This window comes from Lolium rigidum, chromosome 7, assembly GCF_022539505.1.
Source record: "Lolium rigidum isolate FL_2022 chromosome 7, APGP_CSIRO_Lrig_0.1, whole genome shotgun sequence".
NCBI lineage: Eukaryota > Viridiplantae > Streptophyta > Magnoliopsida > Poales > Poaceae > Lolium > Lolium rigidum.
Window position 1 is genome coordinate 229,282,013 of NC_061514.1, and position 8,985 is coordinate 229,290,997.

The following is an 8,985-nucleotide window of genomic DNA, read 5'->3' on the forward strand; positions in this document are numbered from 1 at the left end:
CCCTGGACTATGGGTCCATAGCGGTAGCTAGATGGTTGTCTTCTCCTCATTGTGCTATCATGTTAGATCTTGTGAGCTGCCTATCATGATCAAGATCATCTATTTGTAATCCTACATGTTGTGTTTGTTGGGATCCGATGAATATTGAATACTATGTCAAGTTGATTATCAATCTATCATATATGTTATTTATGTTCTTGCATGCTCTCCGTTGCTAGTAGAGGCTGCGGCCAAGTTGATACTTGTGACTCCAAGAGGGGGTATTAATGCTCGATAGTGGGTTCATGCCTCCATTAAATCTGGGACAGATGACGGAAAGTTCTAAGGTTGTGGATGTGCTGTTGCCACTAGGGATAAAACATCGATGCTTTGTCTAAGTATATTTGTGTTGATTACATTACGCACCATACTTAATGCAATTGTCCGTTGTTTACAACTTAATACTGGAGGGGGTTCGGATGATAACCTGAAAGTGGACTTTTTAGGCATAGATGCATGCTGGATAGCGGTCTATGTACTTTGTCGTAATGCCCTTATTAGATCTCATAGTACTCATCATGATATATGTATGTGCATTGTTATGCCTTCTTTATTTTTCAATTGCCCAACTGTAATTTGTTCACCCAACATCTGCTATCTTATGGGAGAGACACCACTAGTGATCTGTGGACCCCGGTCCTATTCTTTACATCTGAAATACAATCTACTGCAATTGTTCTTTACTGTTCTTCGCAAACAATCATCATCATCCACACTATACATCTAATCCTTTGTTACAGCAAGCCGGTGAGATTGACAACCTCACCGTTACGTTGGGGCAAAGTATTGTGATTGTGTTGTGCAGGTTCCACGTTAGCGCCGGAATCCCAGGTATTGCGCCGCACTACACTCCGCCACCAACAACCTTCAACGTGCTTCTTGACTCCTACTGGTTCGATAAACCTTGGTTTCTTACTGAGGGAAACTTGCTGCTGTGCGCATCACACCTTCCTCTTGGGGTTCCCAACGGACGTGTCAACTACACGCATCAATAAGCGGATGTGCCACTAGTCCATTGGTGAAAGTCTGCCCAACAAGATTGAAAGATAAAACACCACATACTTCCTCATGAGCTATAAAACATTGACACGAATAAGGAGTAATAAAGTTTTGAATTGTTTAAAGGTAGCACATGAAGTATTCACTTGGAATGGCAGAAAAATACCACATAGTAGGTAGTTATGGTGGATACAAATGGCATAGGTTTTGGATGCACGAGAAGCATTCCCTCTCAGTACAAGGCTTTGGCTAGCAAGGTTTTTTGAAGTAACACAAGTATAAACCGGTACAACAAAACTTACATAAGAACATATTGCAAGCATTATAAGACTCTACACTGTCTTCCTTGTTGCTCAAACACTTTTACCAGAAAATATCTAGACCTTAGAGAGACCAATCATGCAAACCAAATTTCAACAAGCTCTACGGTAGTTCTTCACTAATAGGTTTAAACTACATGATGCAAGAGCTTAAACATGATCTACTTGAGAGCTCAAAACAATTGTCAAGTATCAAATTATTCAAGACAATATACCAACTACCACATGCAGCATTTTCTGTTTCCAACCAAATAGCAATAAATTCTCAAAACAAATATAAGTGAAGTAAGAGAGTACTTCCTATAAAATAACTAATAGCTCTGAACAAGAGATACATGAAAACCAAGAGCTAGAATCTACACGAAGGCGAAACCGAATACTCAACAAATATAAGTGAGGAATAGGAGTATTCAAATGAAAAAGCGGAGCGTGTCTCTCTCCCAAACAAGATAGATAGGATCCAATTTATTCGGAGAACTAAGATAACAAAACGAAAATAAAAGCACACGGACGCTCCAAGTAAAGCACATAAGATGTGACGGAATTAAAATATAGTTTCACTAGAGGTGACCTGATAAGTTATTGATGAAGAAGGGGATGCCTTGGGCATCCCCAAGCTTACACTACAAGAAAAGTTCTAATAGACAACGTCTCAAAATCGTCCGCTAAGGGGTATTTTTCGTCGCCTATGGGCCTAACCCGACGATATGGGTTCTGTTGTGGAAACTGCGTCAGGCAAAGTCCTACCACGATTTTTTCGGTCCGTCGCGCTTGGGCGCCCTTCCGCCACGGAAAATCGGACCGTTGCGAAGTGTTTCCGGGAGCCCGTTGGCTCGCCGACGTCATGCAAGCCGACACGTGGCGGACGCCGTTAGCCGGCGGTTAACGGCGTTAACCGCCGAAACCCCGTGGTAGATGGTAGGCCCACACGAGGCCTGCCACGTCTTAAGCGGGCCGGCCCATTAAGTTTGCGGGCCGGGCCAGCTGACTTAGTTTGACCGGTCAACTATATAGGCTGGGGCTGGTCCATTAGTTACGTGGGCCGGGCCTAACCTCTAAGGTTGACTGGTCAAAACATTAATGGGCCGGCCCACTAAGCATGTGGGCCGGGCCGAATGCAATCGTTTGACCGGTCAACAGGCAAAAGGGCCGGCCCACAAAACATGAGGGACCCACTTTCCTGTTATCGGGCCGGCCCATTTACCAAGTGGGGTCCACCTTAAAGCAAGTGGGCCGGCCCATGAAGTTATTGGGCCGACCCAATTAGCCTGTGGGTCCCATTTTCCTCCTATAGGGCCGGCCCATTTAGTACGTGGGGTCCACAATAGATTAAATGGGCTAGCCCAACAAGCCGATGGGCCGGGCCAAAATCACGGGTGGGTCCCACTTTCCTGTTAAAGGGCCGGCCCATTTAGTATGTGGGGTCCACCATATAGCAAGTGGGCCGGCCCAACAAGTTAGTGGGCCGGGCCAAAAACACAGGTGGGTCCCACTTTCCAGTTAAAGGGCCGGCCCATTTAGTATGTGGGGTCCACCATAACGTAATTGGGCTGGCCCAACAAGAAAGTGGGCTGGGCCAAAAACACAGGTGGGCCCCACATTCCTGTTAAAGGGCCGGCCCATTGAGCAAGTGGGGTCCACGATATAGCAAGTGGGCCGGCCCAATAAGTTAGTGGGTCGGGCCAAAAACACAGGTGGGTCCCGCATTCATGTTAAAGGGCCGGCCCAGTTTGTAAGTGGGGTCCACCATAACGTAATTGGGCCGGCCCAACAAGATAGTGGGCCGGGCCAAAAACACAGTTGGGTCCCACTTACCTTTTAACGGGCCGGTCCAGTTTGTATGTGGGGTCCACCACAGAAGCAATTGGGCCGGCCCAACAAGATAGTGGGCCGGGCCAAAACACCTGTGGGTCCCACTATCCTGTTAATGGGCCGGCCCATTTGGTAGTGGGGTCCACAACAGAAGCAAGTGGGCCGGCCCAAGTAGAGTGTGGGGTCCACTATAAATCAAGTGGGCTGGCCCAATAAGTAAGTGGGCCAGCCCATTTAGTTGCTGTTTATATCTGCGGCACAATAGGCGCTTTAGGATTTTGCGGGCCGGCACATATGTGATTTCGCTTAATTGGGGCGTTTAAGGGATGGGAATTTGTGATTTAGATACTGAGAATATTTACGCAGCATTGATTTCTGTCGGATAGCCTCACTTACCACAAGAAACAAAGAAAAAATGCGCGAAAGAACTATAAAAACTAACTAAATATTACATCAGCTGCAAGGCTTTGAAAAAATATTACAGAACCCAGAGAAATTGAATGGTAATTAAACCTAGCAATTCAATGAAGCGATCCGGCAATCTTTTAAGTTGTCCATGCAGCACCTATATCTGAAACAAAGACATTACAAGTTAAGACAACAACAATGGAAAGGCAAAGACACTACAATATTGTTTGCCAAAGAATTTGGAACTCATCATTTCGTCGTTATAACAAGATCATTGTAATGCGCACAATAAGCAAACAAAGAGTGCATGCCGCATAGCAACAACCAATATAACGAGCACGTTAAAATGAAACGACGAGACTTACTACTTGTCGAGTCCCATGCAAACCAACATGTTCGGGGAGTACAAAATTGGCATGAACAACATAGTAGCGAGGCTATAAATTTTGTAACAACGGCCGAGCAAGATGAAGTTATGATGGCTACATCTACGGAGCGGGGAATGTAAACCAAAAATAGAAGTTACGATGGCAAAAGCTAAAGAGGAGGGAATGTGAACCAACATGTGCCAAGTGCAATTACTTCATTTTGGCCGTGAACTAAATAATACTCCTGAACTTGTAGTGAAGGGGATGCAAATCAAGATGTTTCGGGATATAAACTTGTAATGAGCAACACATAGAGGATAGTTAATGCTTGGAGCTTAGGATGGACCGGATACGGAATATAGTGGGATCACCTGTGAACTTGTATAAGAGGGAATGCAAACCAATATGTTCAGCATTCCATATGTGAGCGTCATGCCAAGTCGGAGAAACAAGTCAATAATGCAGCTTTTGAAGAACAAGATGGCACGCAAAATTATTATCTAGTAGTATGACAAGTTTATTTGTACTACGGGCCGGATAGCGAGTGATAGCATGCCAAACTAAGTCCTTACTTTGTTAGCTTACAATGAAGTAGATACAAAACAATGGCATCACCTGTAGTACGGGGAATGCAAGCCAACATGTTCATGGAGTAAAAAATTGGCACAAACAACATAGTAGCGAGGCCATAATTTTTGTAACAACGACCGAGCAAGATAAAGTTATGATGGCTAGATCTACAGAGCGAGGGAATGTAAACCAAATATAGAAGTTACGATGCCAAAAGCTATAGAGCAGGGAATGCGAACCAACATGTGCAATTACTTAAAATTGGCCATGAACTAAATAATAGCAGGATGTTACTATAATACCTATAGTTTTTGTAACAACGACAGAGCAAGATAGAAGTTATGATGGCTACATCTACGGAGCAGGGAATGCAAACCAAAATGTTCAATCGCTTAAAGTTAGCAATGAACTAGAAAATAGCAAGGTGTTACGGTCATAGCTAGGAATGAACTAAAAGAGCTTCGGACAAACAAGCATCCGAACCCGGAACATGGCGCTAAAACAAGGGACTTACATTAGGAGAAGCACTCGTGGGAGTCACAGCAGATCTTCCTGGGGTTGATAGATCCGGTGATGAAGTACGCTACATGTGCTACTTGGGGTTGGAGAGACGGCCATTACACTTCATGGTTACTCATCTCATCTGCAAAAACGTAACGGCGCGTCGTTAGCACAAACAGGTTCCCCCAAGATTAAACAAGAACTTGCGGGCAAGCAATAGAAAAGCGACAGTAGAAGAGTTTAGATCATGCACGGCGCCGGTGAAGCAGATCCGGTTCATGCACAGCGGTGTCGGTGAGCAAGATCCGATGCGGTGCACGACGGATCCGGCGAAGCGGCTCCGGTGGGGTGGACGATACCGCAGCTGAAGCGACTGCGGTAGACTGCTGGATGAGCATATGGTTTCGAGGTTCGGCGGGGATGATCCGGTCCGGTTGATGACGGCGTCGATGAAGCGGCTCCGGCAGGCAGCCGGATGACGAGGATCGCGAGGCCTCGGGTAGGCCGGGGAAGTCCGGCGGGGATGTTCCGGTGCGGTGGTCGTGGAGGTGGGAGAGAGGGACTTGGGAAGTTCCGGTGGGTGGTCTGAGGGAAATGAATTTTTTTTGGGAGGGTTTCCGGGCTAGGGAGGTGGTGATCCAAAAAATGACGGGCGAGACCCCCCACCAACCGACTTTGGTTGTCATCTCCACAGGGGTAGAATGGGAATTTGAAAGCGTGTGAAATTTTTGTATTTTGTGGGCGGGAAGATTTGCCGCTATGAGATTTTGAATTTGGCTACCGTCCAAGTATAATGATAAAAAATTGTGACACCGTACTAGTACCTCTGTTCAAGGCCGAGTGCAAAATCAAATCATCATAACGATAAATAACGGTCACTACCATGATCATGTTCTATCTCTGAAATTAGCGTATCCGCTAGATCTTGCAAAGTATAATGATAAAAATAATTGTGAGACCGTACTAGTACTTCTCTTCTAGGCCGAGTGCAACAGCAAATCATCATCACGTTGAAAATTAGTTACCATGATCATGATCTATCTCTAAAATTGGCGCATCCACTATATCTTGCAAAGTATAATGATAAAGAATTTGTGAGACGGTACTTCTGTTCAAGCCCGAGTGCAACATCAAATCATCATCACGTTGAAAATTTGTTACCATGATCATGATCTATCTCTAAATTTGGCGCATCCGGTAAATCTTGCAAAGTATAATGATAAAGAAATTGTGAGACGAGTAGTAGTACTTATGTTCAAGGTCGAGTGCAACATCAAATCATCATCACGTTGAAAATTTGTTACCATGATCATGATCTACCTCCGAAAATGGGCGCATCCGCTAAAACTTGCAAAGTATAATGATACAAAATTGTGAGACCGTACTAGTACTTATGTTCAAGGTCGAGTGCAACATCAAATCATCATTACATTGAAAAGTGTGTTACCATGATCATGATCTATCTCGGAATTTGGCGCATCCGCTAAATCTCGCAAAGTATAATGATAAAAAAATTGTGAGAATGTACTAGTACTTATGTTCAAGGCCGAGTGCAGGATCAAATCATCATCACGTTGAAATTTGTTACAACGATCATGACATATCTCTAAAATTGGCGCATCCGCTAAATCTTGCAAAGTATAATGATAAAAAAATTGTGAGATTGTACTAGTACTTATGTTCAAGGCCGAGTGCAGGATCAAATCATCATCATGTTGAAAATTGTTACAACGATCATGACATATCTCCGAAATTGGCGCATCCGCAAAATCTTGCATGTGGCGCATCTCATTGCGGAGCAATAGGCCGGTGCTATCAAGGTTGAGGCGTCAGTAGCGTCATCGGGCTCTCCTCTTTTGAAAGATCTTCTACATGGCGCGGCGCACCACCCGTCGAGAAGCGATCACATGTGATACCGAGGTGGAGACGTCGCCGGCATCCTCGAGGCGCGACCGCACTTCTACGAGCCAGCGTCGACTCAAGGTATGAATCCTTGCGTTGTCGCGCCCTTCTTCCGATGAAGTGGGGTGCCTTAGATTTATTGTTCTTCTCTTACGATTATTTCGAGCCGAACATGTGCGCTCTTTCTCTGAATATATTGCTTGAAAAGCTAACCAAGTTACTTAAATTCACTTCATTCTTAATCTTGCGTGCTAATTTTGTTATTTTTGCTGACAGTGGTGCGCGCAAGGAGATTTATTTGTGGGTGTGCTGAGCTGTTAGGCAGTGGCGGACGCAGCAAAGAATTGGAGGGGGGCACACCCCAAAAAAAAAATTTGCGCCGTCAAAATTGTGAAAAACGTTTGCCAAATGAACAATATATAAGGCTCTGTTGGGATGTTTATATTGGGAGACTTGTCATTGCGTTTAGTTGAATGTTGATAACCTAGGATATTGAGATTGAATGCCAATATTTCTGTTTGGATATTTAGATATTTAGAAGCTAGACTTAATATGGAGGGTGAATGCCAAAATAGTCGGATCAACTTTGAAATTCTGAAAAACTAAGAAACAATGTGTACAACATAAGGAGCTCGGTGGAACCACGCGCTAGGGTTTCCGTCTCGCCGCCGCCGCTCCGGCCGCCGGTGGGGCGGGCGCCGCGTGTCCGCGTTTTTGAGATCGTCCACAACCACCTCAACATTTTGCACAATACCACAAATCAAAATTTCCCAGGTAGGCCAAACATGCATGCATGGTAGGCGAATCGCCATTTCGAAGGTTAATTTGTCAAATTAGCTTACCATGAAACCATAAACTAAATCATTTGTACTCCAATTAATTAAGTTCGGATATGAATGGTGGTCATCAACCAAACTAATAAGAATTCAAAATTTGGGAGGATATAGAGATGTGCCCTATTGTTGTGGAATCAGAAAACATTAGCCAACGAAAATGCGGGTTGCATCCAAGTATAGTAGATCACAAGTCGATTGCCAAGAAGTTTTTGCCTAAATTTGAAATAAAGCCAAAATGAGGTTCAAATTTATTGAAATCAGCAAGCAAGGCAATCAAGAAGTCGCCAATTACTACTTTTATCTAGGAAAAATAACAAACATCATGGCATGCAAATATTCTTGAGAAGCAGAATCATTTTGTAAGGTATATATTTTTGGTACCATTCATGTTGGACATTGATTCGCTTCTTGCCACATGGGTGAGCTAGCTTGGTTACCGCAAGAACCATGCATGGCGAACTTTTGAATCATGACCCCTTTTTTAAGAGATCAATGAAAAACTTCGTATTTTCAACTATACTTTGCCAAATACAGTTTTTTTGGTTTTCCACGTAAAGCCTTTTCATTTTTATTGGCCAATTTAAGGGGGGCAAAATTAAAAGGATGTATTTGTGAAGTGGCTACCGTGTGTATTGCGCACACTACCACCTATACAATTTTCACAAGCGGGTGACATGGTTGGATGGCCATCCATTTTCATGGTTTGTTGGATTATCTCATCATGTAGTATATAATAAATTAATTTTGTAAATATTTTTTGAATTCAAGTATTAACGATGGTTATATTACAACTCAAATAAATTGGGAAAATACTGGGATTCACCTCCCTAGAATCAATCTTGCCCGTCCATTTCCTATCAACTGACTATAGGGAGTACTAGATTTAAATGACGGTTGGAGTTACTTCCTCAACCTCGTCGCAGTATTATTCCCATCTGTCCCCACTAAACAACCCCTGGCGGTTCGTTCTCCCGTGCATTTCGGCAAGTTCCAAAAAACCCCATTGTTTGCAGTTGCTCTCCCTCCCTCCCCCTCAATCCCTCCGATCAGTTCGACGTGCTTCAGCGCTTCCATGGCCGACGGCGGCCTGTTTACTCTAAAGAGGAGCGTCGTTCCCCATGGGACGACCAAGGTGAACGTGGTCTACACGAATGACCCTTCCGTTCTCGAGCGCACCCTCAAGATGTACGAACAAAAGCTTCTAGAGGACAGGCCCAGGTTCGTCGGCCT